Raw genomic sequence first — 12032 nt, forward strand, 5'->3', positions numbered from 1 at the left:
CCCGATCGCTGGATCCAGCCACGACGACGGCGGGAGACACGGAGACAGAGCCACGGGCCGCCTGTGAGAGGGGGGCGCGCTTCGTTGGTGCCGCGCGCCGGTCCCGTAAGTGTGAGGGCTCGGCGGCGTGTGCTAACCATGGCCGGGGCTTTGAGGCCTGGCGAATTTACCCGCGCGGCCGGACTGCCGCGCCCCGCTTTCCTGGCGGCTGCGCTCCCCCACACGGCGGACGGGTGAGCATCGGCAGAAGGGAGTCCATGGACCGGGCATGCTGCTTAGCCCGCCGTGGTCCGCCCAGCAGCACCGGGCACTGCTGAACCTGCGGCCTGGCAGGACCGGTGGTTGGAAGGAGACGGTCCCCCAGGGCCTGACAGGATTACGTGCCGGAGGTGAGAGCCGGAGGGAAACAGCGAGTATACCGCCTGCGGTGAGGAGCAGTGGTTGCCTAGGGGCTGACACCCTTGCGAAGACCTGCGGCAGGAGAGGTCCGACGCCTCGTGGTGTGGGCCTGCCTAGGGGCCCAGCAGATCGTTCTCGCCCCTGCTTGGGCCTCCTCCTCGAAGGGCGATTTGGAGTATTGAGAGAGCGCGGAGTGGAGAGTTGGAGCGGTGACTTGGTGGTCTCGTGCTGCGTAGCGGACCACAGTGGTCTGGAGGTGGGACCACCCTATTGGTGCTGGGATATCGACGCACTTGCCCAATAGACGGAGGGTCGCTCCCAGAATCCCGACGACTCCTAGGGGCGGTGAGCGCAGTGGGTCAGCATGGCGACGGCCAGGTTGAAAAAAGACAAATTGGGCAAGGACGGGCAACCGAAGGGCTCGGTGCAAACTGTGTCGCCAGTAGCTGATAAGTCACCGCGTCTGGGCTCAGCAGAGGAACCCGCAACTAAGGCCTTCATGGTCGAACTCTTCAAAGCGATCAAAGAGGACATTGCGGACTTACGCTCCCAATTGGCGTCAGACCTGCGAGAAGTCCGGAGAGATGTAGATGGAGTGGGGGAGCGTGTTGCCACACTTGAGGAGCACGACCTGGGGACAACTGAAGACATACACCAGCTCCAACAAGATGTCATACGGCTGACGGAACAAAACCTGGACCTCCAAGCTCACGCGGAGGACCTGGAAAACCGGTCCTGCCGCAATAACATAAGGATCCGGGCAGTGCCGGTGAAAGTCGAGGGGACCGACCTGCAGGAGTATGTGGAGGCCCTGTTTAAACATGTCTTGAGCGATAAGGATGTGCAAGAGATCCGCATGGACAGAGTGCATCGCGTCGGACTGCCACGGGTCCCTAAGGCCCCACCGCCCGATATCCTCCTGCGCGTGCATGATTTTCAATTGAAAGAACAAATCCTCAGGAAGGCACGCGACCTAGCTCCCCCGCAGTTCCGAGATCATCACCCCGTGCTTTTCCAGGATTTGGCAGCATCAACATTGCAGAAAAGGAGAGACTTCAGAACTGTTACCGCTCATCTGAGAGAGCGCAACATTACGTATGCCTGGGGTCACCCGTTCCGACTCATCTTCAGATGGCAGGACAAACTGGTCCAGGTTCGCTCTCTCGTGGACGCCATGGAGCTCTTGAGCTTTGACAAGCCGGGACCCGAGTCGGAGGGGACTGGAGTGGCCCCCAGGCGACGGCGACGTTCATCGAAGTGGCAGAGAGTTGGTGGATCGGCGTCTGCGAGGGGCCCCTATCCCTCAGTGCGCCTCCAGGAGAGAGGAGCTGCAGTGGCTTCTGTAGCCCTAGTGACGGAGGCAGGTGTGGACGATGATACAGTGGTGCAGTGAGGCCCTGGGAGGGTTGATTGCTGGCGTCGGAGGGGACTACCCCCTACAGGTACACCTTGAACTTTGTCCTACTGCTTGAATGAGTCCCGCATCGGGAATTGGAGGGTTGATGACTGGTGCCACCTCCCCTTGCCTTTGAGGCCTGTATTACGAACTTTCGTATGTTGCTTTCTCTTTTTCCTTTTTTGTTTTGTGTTGTTGGGCCTGGGGTTTGAATGTATGGGGTATGTTGCGGGTGGGTAGGTGGTTTGGGTGGGGGGATTCTGCATCAGACGCTGGGGGATCTTGGTGGTCTTAGCCCTGGACTGTCCCTTGTCAGCGAGGGGAGGGTGTTTAGATGAACGGCTGGGGGTCAGCTGCTTACCCATGAAGAGGCCTGGTTTGATGGAGCTCCTATTCCGCTTGTGGTGTGATGGCTAGGGAACTGAAGGTAGTGAGTCTCAAGGTTCGTGGGCTTAACAACCCTGTGAATCGCTCAGCGGTTCTTTCCCTACTTGAGAACGCGGGAGGGGATGTATGCCTCCTGCAGGAAACCCACCTACTTCCTAAGGATGAGCGGCGTATGCGTGACAGGCGCTATCCATTGCAGCTGTGGTCCTCTGGTCCTGCTAAGAAAAATGGTGTAGCCTTGCTGTTTAGCTCGCGTGTGCGGTGCAAAGTACTTTCCCAGTTGGTAGATATCAGAGGGAGATTCCTGGCTGTGCGGGTGCAATGTGGGGACACGATTTTCACCGTTGGGTCCTTGTACGCCCCGAATACTCAGCAGGAGCCTTTCCTACGCATGGCCTTGGCACAGATCCTTGCGCCCCCTGATGCACTCCTGCTGATAGGGGGAGATTTTAACCTCGTGATGGACGAGGGAATGGACAGATCGGTCAATAGGGTGTACCACTCCGGGGCTTGGTCACGGGAAGGAAAGCAGTGGCTGGCGGTTGCAGCATCCCCATGAGCGCGACTACACTTACTATTCTGCTGCGCACAAGACGTATGCACGCATCGATCACTTCCTAGCTTCGTCGGCCCTCCTGCCCCACCTTTCGGAAGCTGACATTGCTCCTCGCTCCCTGTCTGACCACGCGCCTCTTTCAGTGAGGGTCTCCCTGGGCGCCCCGCGCCCCCCTCAGCTGGTTGGCGGCTTAGAGATTCCATGCTACACGCTGGCTCCGTAGTCGCGAGGATCAGTGACACTATCACTCACTATTTAGCTGAGAATACAACAGGGGACGTAGCGCTGGCATCAATATGGGAAGCCCTGAAGTTAGTGGTCAGGGGGGGATTTAATCGCCCTTGCGGCCACGTACGCTAAACTGCGTAGAGAAAAAAGAGAAGAACTGGAGGGCGAAGTACATGGACTAGAAACTGTACATAAGAGGACGGGTGTGCGTAGGGTATGGAGAGAACTCGAGACGAAGAGGCGCATGCTCAAACACCTGGACCTAGATAGGGCAGAACATGCACTGTTGCGCTTGCGCCACAAATTCTATTTAAGTGGGGATAAGGGAGGTAGGATGCTGGCACACCGCCTACGAGCGCGAGCCCAGGCCTATGCTGTCGCTAGAATCCGGGATCACCAGGCGACGTCCCACACTGACGACGCGGCAATTGTTGACTCCTTTCGTCATTTTTATCAGACTCTGTACTCGAGAGAGGCGACGTTATCGACAGATATAACCCAATATCTTGAGAAGGCGGGCATTACGCCTCTGCGGTGGAGGAGTTGGAAACGGAGATCCACGTGGAGGAAGTTATCTCTGCGATCTCCCGGCTTAAGATAGCCAAATCCCCCGGACCCGACGGCTTCTCTGCAATTTTTTATAAAACCTTTTGTAGGGAGTTGGCCCCATTTTTAACCCGGCTCTTTAATTCCTTTCTCGACACTGGCTCGGTCACCTCTTCTATGTCAGACGCGGCCATTACGGTCATCCTTAAACCTGGCAAGGACCCCGCTGACTGTGGCTCCTACAGGCCGATCTCTCTCCTTAACATTGATGCCAAACTATTCGCGGGAATCCTTGCTGCTCGGCTTAGCCCCCTCATGGACGGAGTGATTGAACCGGATCAATCGGGCTTTATTCCCACCTGGCAAGGTAGTGACAATTCCAAGTGACTGTTGCACCTGCTGGACGGTGTACACCGGTCGAAGACACAGGCTTTCCTACTGTCCATTGACGCGGAGAAAGCCTTCGACCGAGTGGACTGGGGCTTCCTCTTCCAGGTGCTGCGGGCGTATGGTTTTGGTGACAACTTCGTGCGCTGGGTTCAGTGTCTATATGCGGCTCCCACGGCGGTGGTTCGTGTCAACGGCAGTAGGTCGGCTCCCTTTCCCATCGCCAGGGGAACGCGACAGGGATGCCCCCTCTCGCCGCTCCTCTTCGCGTTTTACATGGAGCCATTTGCCCAGCGAGTCAGGTCACATCCTGACATCACCGGTATCCGCTTTGGGGCTGACGAACATAAAATCAGCTTATATGCGGATGATGTCATCCTGGCACTTCAGAATCCCCACTCCTCCCCACGACACCTGTCGGCGGAGATCCAGGCCTTTCATAGAGCATCGGGATTTAAAGTTAACTTCACTAAATCACAAATTTTGAATATATCTATCCCGCCGAGTGAGGTGGAGGACCTGCAGAAGGACTTTGACTTCCGTTGGACCCAGTCCGACATCACCTATCTAGGCATTCGTTTGGCCTCGACTTTGACTAAGACGCTCTCCTTGAATTACACCGGGCTGATCGAGCAGGTCTCCAAATCCATATCCAAATGGTCCCGCCTCAACCTAGCCTGGTTTGGGAGATTGGCGGCCATTAAGATGACCCTCCTCCCCAGGATTCTGTACGTGTTTCAGATGCTGCCCCTGGCGCCGCCGTTGGGCGTGCTGAAAAAACTCCAGGGCTTACTGAATAAGTTCTTCTGGAACAATAAGCGTCCCAGCGCCATGTTCACAACGACTGCCTCCCCGAAGTCGGCCGGTGGTCTAGGCTTCCCACAGCTGTTGGCTTAATTTCAAGCTTCCTGCCTGAGATACATCGTTGAGTGGAATAGACCCATGTCCAGTAAACACTGGCTTTTCATGGACCAGACAGTAGCAGGATGCAATATCTGGAGAGAGCTCTGGTTACCGCGTAAAGACAGGGCGTGGGGGCTATACTCCTCGCCGGTTACATCGCCGACGCTAAAAGCATGGGACCACTTAGCGATTCATAAGGGATGGACCTCCTTCCCCTCGCCAATGACACCGATCGTGGACAAACCTGATTTTCCCCCCGGTCGTGCATCGCCGGTCTTCCATCGCTGGCGGGAGAAGGGGTGTAAGAGTGTGGGCATGCTCTTTGATCTGGATGGTTTAATCCCCTTCCCTGTGCTGCGGTCGGAGTACTTCCTGCTGGATGTGGAAGTTGGGTTTTATTATGCTCAAGTGGCGCACTGGGTGACACGCCCGGGCAATGTGGCACTTATGTCGCGGCCATTCTCGACTTTTGAACGCTTGCTCGTGTGTAAGAAGGATGACCGGAGCCTTATTTCCGAGCTATGCGCTATGATCTTGCGATGCCCTCGGAAGCAACGCACAAAAGCGCAAGTGCGATGGGAGGTGGAGCTGGAACGCCCTCTCTCGAACACAGAATGGGAACAGGTGTTCTACCGTGCACATCACACGTCCTCCAACACGGCTGAAACGGAATCGGCCTGTAAAGCAGCGACGTACTGGTATTATACTCCAGACCGCGTCTCCAAGTGGGATAAGACGAAATCAGACCGTTGCTGGAGGGGCTGCGGGATGCCCGGGACTCTTATTCACTTGCTATGGCTTTGCCCAAAATTAGAGCGTTATTGAAAGACAGTGCTTGATGAGTTAGACAGCGCGTTCCAGATCACACTGCCCAGGCGCCCCGAATATACTTTACTTGGCTTACCTCATCCTACCTGCTTCCCACTGCGCCTGTTGATTGGACGACAGCTAGCGCTAGCGTTACTGGCTGCGAGACAGGTGTTGCTGGCGCGATGGGGCTTCCCGGCTGTACCTGACGTACGCGATTGGCTGATGCGTTTATGGCATGCCCTTGCTATGGAGCGCCTCTCCCTGAGCATAGACGGTAGAGGTTCCGAATACGCTACCCTGTGGGCCCCTTTTTTGCAGCTCCTGTCCAAGGACCTCAGGGAAGTTACATGCCCGAAATACCTGCAAATACTGCAACTCATACCCTTGGAGCCGGTGGGAGCCGTGCCCAGCACTTGAGATTACGGGACCTGCGTGGGGGTAGGCCTTTAGGCAGGTGGATCCTAGTTATGTCTGATGCGGAATGGGGTGGGACGGGACGTGGGGGGGCGGGCGGGGGGGACGTAGGGATGGGTGGGTGGGCAAGTGAGTTGTTTGTGCTGTTTCTTTTGGGTCTTGTTGGACTTTTTCTCTATCAAAGTTGCGGACGAATTGCCTCCGGTGGGGGGTTGCTAATGCTTTTGATACGCGGGACCGCCCCCCCGGGTTGTAGGTCCAAACGCTGTGTACGATTTTTGCTTGAGTACGCACTGCCAGCGAACTGATGTAGGCAGCTGGGCTGTGTTCAATGATACTTTGCCGCATAATAATACCAATAAAAAGTTTGATTCTAAATTCACATACATGTACTTTAGGTACATCACCAATTTGGTACTGGACACCTTATCAGCCCCTGTACAGTGTACTATAGGTGCCCAGGGCATAGGTGCATCCAAGACCTACCAGGGGCTGCAGCATATCTTTTGCCACCCCTGGATGGCCATTCAAACAGACACAATTGGCTGATCACTCAGCTGGGGCAAGGTGGTGTAATCACCCCTTGCTTAGATATAGTATACCTATATCTAAACCTATATCTGGACACATATATACCTATAAATCACTCCTATGGCAGGCCTTAACAATCCTGGAGGCAGAGTGCTTGGTTTAATGTGAGATGATGCTCTAGCATGAGCTGAGCCTGTCTGCAGCTTTAGGAACCATTTCCTTATAGCTGTTCCAGGGTATTGCCATGACTGGGGTAGCATTCCACCCTTCTAGAGGGAGAAGACATGTTACTTTACTTAAACGCGGTTAAATCTAACCAGAGCCTCAGCATCACATAATGGATGCTGCTGCCACAGACACAAGTCTGGCCTCCTGCTGCTGACCGAAACTTGGCTGGGGAGGCTTGGACAAAAGGTTTCCTGTCACAGGGAGGCGTTACACCACCCCAGACAGGAGCTAGTGGATTGGGGCAGGGAGGGCTGAATGAAACTAGACACTGCCTGGGGCACACAAGGTGTCCCATGCAAAATCCAGTCAAACCGGTTCTGGGGCACTCCAGCCCCAGCTCTGGCGCGAAACTGGACAAAGGGAAAGGGGTGTAACCACCCCCTTCCCTGGTCCCACCCATAGGAGGGACCTAGCAGGTAATCCAGCCCCTTGATTTGGAATAAAGGTAGGAGCTGTGCCCAGGAGCATTAGATTATCCTGACTGAAACTTTGATACATAACTCTGGACCCTTCGACATCCCACTCAACGTAGAAGACTGAAGAATCTCCCTGGTGGTCAAGGAGTGACCACCCTGTGCAAACAGGCACCATCCAGCGCCCAACGGTTTGCTATGTTGCAGTTCCCGCCGGAACTCGAGTGACAGAGATCGACAAGACCCAGCTTCCCTGACTTCTAACAGCCCGATCCACAGTCCCAGCGAATCTGAGACCCGTGGAGGCGACGTGAAGCGTGGGGCCGGCAATCTTGAAAAGACTGCGAAGTGCTGACCGTGCAGCTCCTGAGGCATCCTCGAAGCTGTGCATTGGGGTTTGAGGAGCCCTAGCCCCGAGCAGCTCGTGCACCGAATATCACCCCTCCACACTCACCGAGTGCTGCGTGGGGCCCTTTTGCATTTTCCTGCTCGATGCGTTGGTCCGGTCGCTTGCCCGTTGGCTAGTGGCCCCAGAACCGACGAACCTTTGAATTTACACTGCTGGTCTGGTTGCTCCAGACTGGCCCTCGCTCCTATGAAAAGGAGCAACCTCTCTGACCTTGCTGGTCCGAGTAAGAAGCGATCTTCAAATCCTGCGTGGGTTGCATTTGCCAAGGCCTGTTAACTCTGATCCGGAAGCCGACGCCGCCGACTGCGAGAGCCTCATGGGACAGCTCGTGATCCACTCCTCGACATCCTCGATGCCCCAGAGTCCACGTGGCAGTGGAGACAAGCTTCTCGACAACCACCTCATTGCGCCCGACATTGCCTGGTTCCTTCCTGGTGCCATCCTGGTCACTGCTGAGTGACCCAGACTCTGTCCCCTCTGCTTTCAGGTACTTTACATCTTCGATCCACCCTTGGATCCAACTGGACTCTTCTCTCCTGGCCGCCTGCAGCATCTTCATCTCCAGGCTCCATAGATCTCCATGACGAAACCCGACACACTTTGGCACCTATGCACCCGCTTCCTGTGGGTGAGGTAACGATCTAACACCGGTGCTCCTGTAGTGGTTTACACCTCTAGTGTTCTAGTTTAAAGTGGTTTAATTCTATTCCAGTCGGAAGACTTCCAAAACAGTAACTTTCTAACTTTTACGCGCCATTGACTTTGCATTGGTGCATGCGTGTGCTTTAGGCACTGCACCCGTGTCCCGCGGGCCTCTCCCGACTTCATCACTGTTAGTCTCGAGTAGTCCCAGCGATTCACAAGGCCCTAGGCCCTACCATTGTTCGAGAGGTGGTACTTATACCACTATTTTAGTATATGGTTAGAGTGGCCACCAGGCTCATCCAAAATTTTGCAACTTTTGAATGTTTAACTGTGCTTTTGTTTAAACGCTTGTGCCTCTGCACTCATAAAGAGTACAGAGGATTATTCTAGTAATAAATACATATATTTTTATAATATATAACTTGTGTGGTGTCCTTTCATTTGATATTACAGGATTGCATATGGTAAAACAGCTGGCTTCACATGCCCTCTTGAGTTAAGCCTAAGACTGCTTAGTCCATGCTACCCTTAGGATAGCTAGTGTATAAGGTTGACTTTACAACCACCACCATAAGGGATTGTTTGGACTGATACAAGGTGCCCACAGAATTGTGGACATCATACATCAGGCCAACTTCTCACAGGTGTATATTAAGATCGCCCATCAAAATGACATAGAGTGTAGTGTTTTGATTGAGTCTATATTCCAATAAAAAATCCTCCAGGGAAACTAAGTGTTGATTAATAAAACCACTCTCTCCTGAGTTATAAAAGTTAATAAAAAGCGTTTTTGATGTTTTGGACACGGACAACTCAACTATTAAACAATTACAAGATCCTGACTGCTGATCCAGCTGCTTAAAGGTACCATTCAATTTGAGTGAGAAAAGGAGAACTAAGCCTCCCTTTGCCCTACCAGCCAGTCCTGGGATTGCGGGTGTGCCAAATTGACTACATCCGTCTAGAAAAAAGTTGTTTGTTATATCCCACGTTTCCTGTATGGCTATTATATCATACAATTTTAAAAATGCCTCCCAGTTCTCATCATCTCTCTTTGACCTTATTCCTGCGAAATTCTAGCCAAGGATCTTACAAGGGGTAACTTGATTATGTTCAGTATCTCTCTCCCTTGGGGGCTGAATTGTATCTTCTAGTCAGTCATTCTCCTCCAATTGGGATAAAGGAGAAAAGCGATTAGACAGGGCTATATCCATAGCCTGAGGACCTACGAACCCAGAATGTATTTGTGGAACCACCTCTAGGCTATTAGAGCTCTGACAAGGCTGACCCACAGCTTGAGGAGAATTAGAACTTTGAACAATACTAGGAGTCAGCTTCCTCTTCCGTATAGGCAAAGATGGAAATGTAGAACGTGCCTTTATCTGTGGATTTAAAGGTGGATAGAAAAAGCCCAAAGGCGTTGGTCTAATTCCAGTATTCCCCTAGGTCAGATGCGTCCCAGAACAGTCTATCTGCCACATCACATCTATTAAAATTTACAACAACACAGTCCCCTTCCATACACCTGGGGCGATGTCCAATCCAACCTTCCCTTCTAGCCATAATAATACTTGAGGAGATATCTATGTCCCCACTGGAGTACTGCCTGCACCAATTTCTAGACTGTCTTAAAAGCTCCTGTTTAAACTCTATGCCGTTTTCTTCGAGTGGGGGTACTCCTATGAGTACGGCCGCCAAAGGGGCTGCTTCAGGGGGAAGATGCAACCTAATCTCACAGGGCTTTAGTCACTTCTTATCAGAGTTAGAGCGCCTTGTAAATGTCTTTTGCTCTACTTTAGTACCATCTGCAGGGACAGCACAAGAGGAAAGATTACCAGCGTCGTAGTGATTAACAATCACGTTCAAACCACTATTCTTTGGTGTAGGGGTGGATTGATACTGGATTCTAGTTGGCCTGACATAGGATTTTCGTCCTACTCAGTTATGGCGGATTTTATCCTTTCACCCACTCCAGGCATCTATTGGAGTATTTTACGGGAAAAAGGGGTCTCTGTGAAAAGCACGACTGAGTTACTCTAGTATCTAGCGTTAAATTAGTGCCTTACCAAACATTGGGCGCCATGTAGTGTAGTTCCTATATTCCCAATAGGCTCTGCACATTGGAATAATATATCCTATAGATTTGACGTAGGACTTAAGTCAACTAAGTCTCTATCGAATACATTAGACTTAATTGTGAGTGCCAGCTAGCTCAGAGGTCACTAGAAACTTTCTTGAATAAACAAGAAGGGATTAGTTTCTAACAACCGCATAAACATGACAACTTTGTTTCCCCAAGATAAAAACGTATCTTCAGAGTCATGGAAACAATAGATAGATATTTCACTCAGTCAATCGTACATGCTTCGTTTCACCAGAGGTGCAGAGAAATAGAGAGACGGGCATTTTCAATGAAAGTATTTATTGAACAGTCTTCTTTCTCATGCAGAAGAAATGAACTGCTACAATCGTAATACTGGCTGTAAAGTATAATGCGTACACCAAGAAGAGTATTATGAAATAATACTGTAAAAGCATGGTATGGTTTCTAAGCCATAAAATACACACATAAATACTAAAAGTACTCAACTGGTGCTTCTAAAATACGCCTACCCCAAGGCGCCTAACCTGAGGCTAGTACGAGGGAAGAAGTAAGTATGGTGTAGCATAGGTTTAGTATTCTTTTGCCAAGAATCTATCCAAGATTTCTTTTAGGGTCTAATCAGCTCCGTACCTTGGTTTAGAATGAAGGAGGTCTGGTATCTCTCTGTCTCAGGACTCGATTTCCCAACACCCCGCAAGGGGAGCTTGGAAACACTGGAGCTGGATTTCTCAGCAAGAGAAAAGACAACGTCTCACTCAATGCGTCTGCTGGAGGGTCGGCTTCCTTCGGCACTTGCTGTAGCGAGCTGTGTCGGGCAAGTAGATAGTCGAACTGCTCCAAACCACCGTGTGTTTGCTAGGGCAAGTGTGGGCATATTTATACCTCGAAGGTGCTGAGTTTGACGTAAAGTCAGACATAATAACGTCATCAAAGACTCACAGCTCTTTGAAAACTCCATGAGTTCTTGGACAAATCAATATTCAAGCAAGGGGAAGTCCCTAACTGCTGAAGGCGAGTTTTCCAAGAAATCGTTGTGGATTTTCGGAAGTATCCATGCTGTATTTGGACTGCATGGGCTATTAAAACTTTTCTCTTTCCTCTAGCGTAGCTTTTTTTTTTACAGGACTAACTGCCACTTTTTAGACTGTTATGTTGTCTGTGCCCTCACGCGGCAAGTGCCGGGACGCCCCTTTGCTGCTATGGATATGATTTCTATGCCTATATAAGGACAAGGTGATTTATACCTATATAAGGGCATGAATCGGGAAAATTACACTAGGGTCCTAAAATGCTTTACAACACTCCATGGTACCTTAGCAGTTATTGAGCTGTGCTGTGTGGGGAATCGAGGTTTGCCTCCGGTGTAGGCCTGCCTGGGATGATTCTTGATGGCAGTCCCAAAGCTTCATGGGGAAATCTGTGTGATTTAAGTCCACTAACTGAATTGCTTGAGATCCTAAGCAGGAGTGTCAGTCTGCCTTTTGCTAGAGTAAGCACTTCAGTGTTGGCCAATATCATTTAAAAAAGGGTCGAAAGTCCAATGATTTCAAGCTGGTGCCAATAATGCAGGAGGCCAGGAGAAGTTAGACTAGATCGTGACTGCAGCACGGTTACCTAAAAATATTCTTAAGTTAAAAAAGACTTTGTACAATCCTAGCCACATGACGTAGATGTGA

At 51.5% G+C, this 12032-nt stretch overlaps 1 protein-coding gene across 2 annotated transcripts in view; it reads left to right on the forward strand.

The window, feature by feature from the left end:
- The window catches only part of ERCC2 (ERCC excision repair 2, TFIIH core complex helicase subunit), a 1411027-nt gene that overhangs the window by 927955 nt on the left and 471040 nt on the right, over positions 1–12032 (forward strand). The gene's annotated exons all lie outside the window — the stretch shown is intronic.

Source organism: Lissotriton helveticus, chromosome 9, assembly GCF_964261635.1.
Source record: "Lissotriton helveticus chromosome 9, aLisHel1.1, whole genome shotgun sequence".
In the NCBI taxonomy this organism is placed as follows: domain Eukaryota; kingdom Metazoa; phylum Chordata; class Amphibia; order Caudata; family Salamandridae; genus Lissotriton; species Lissotriton helveticus.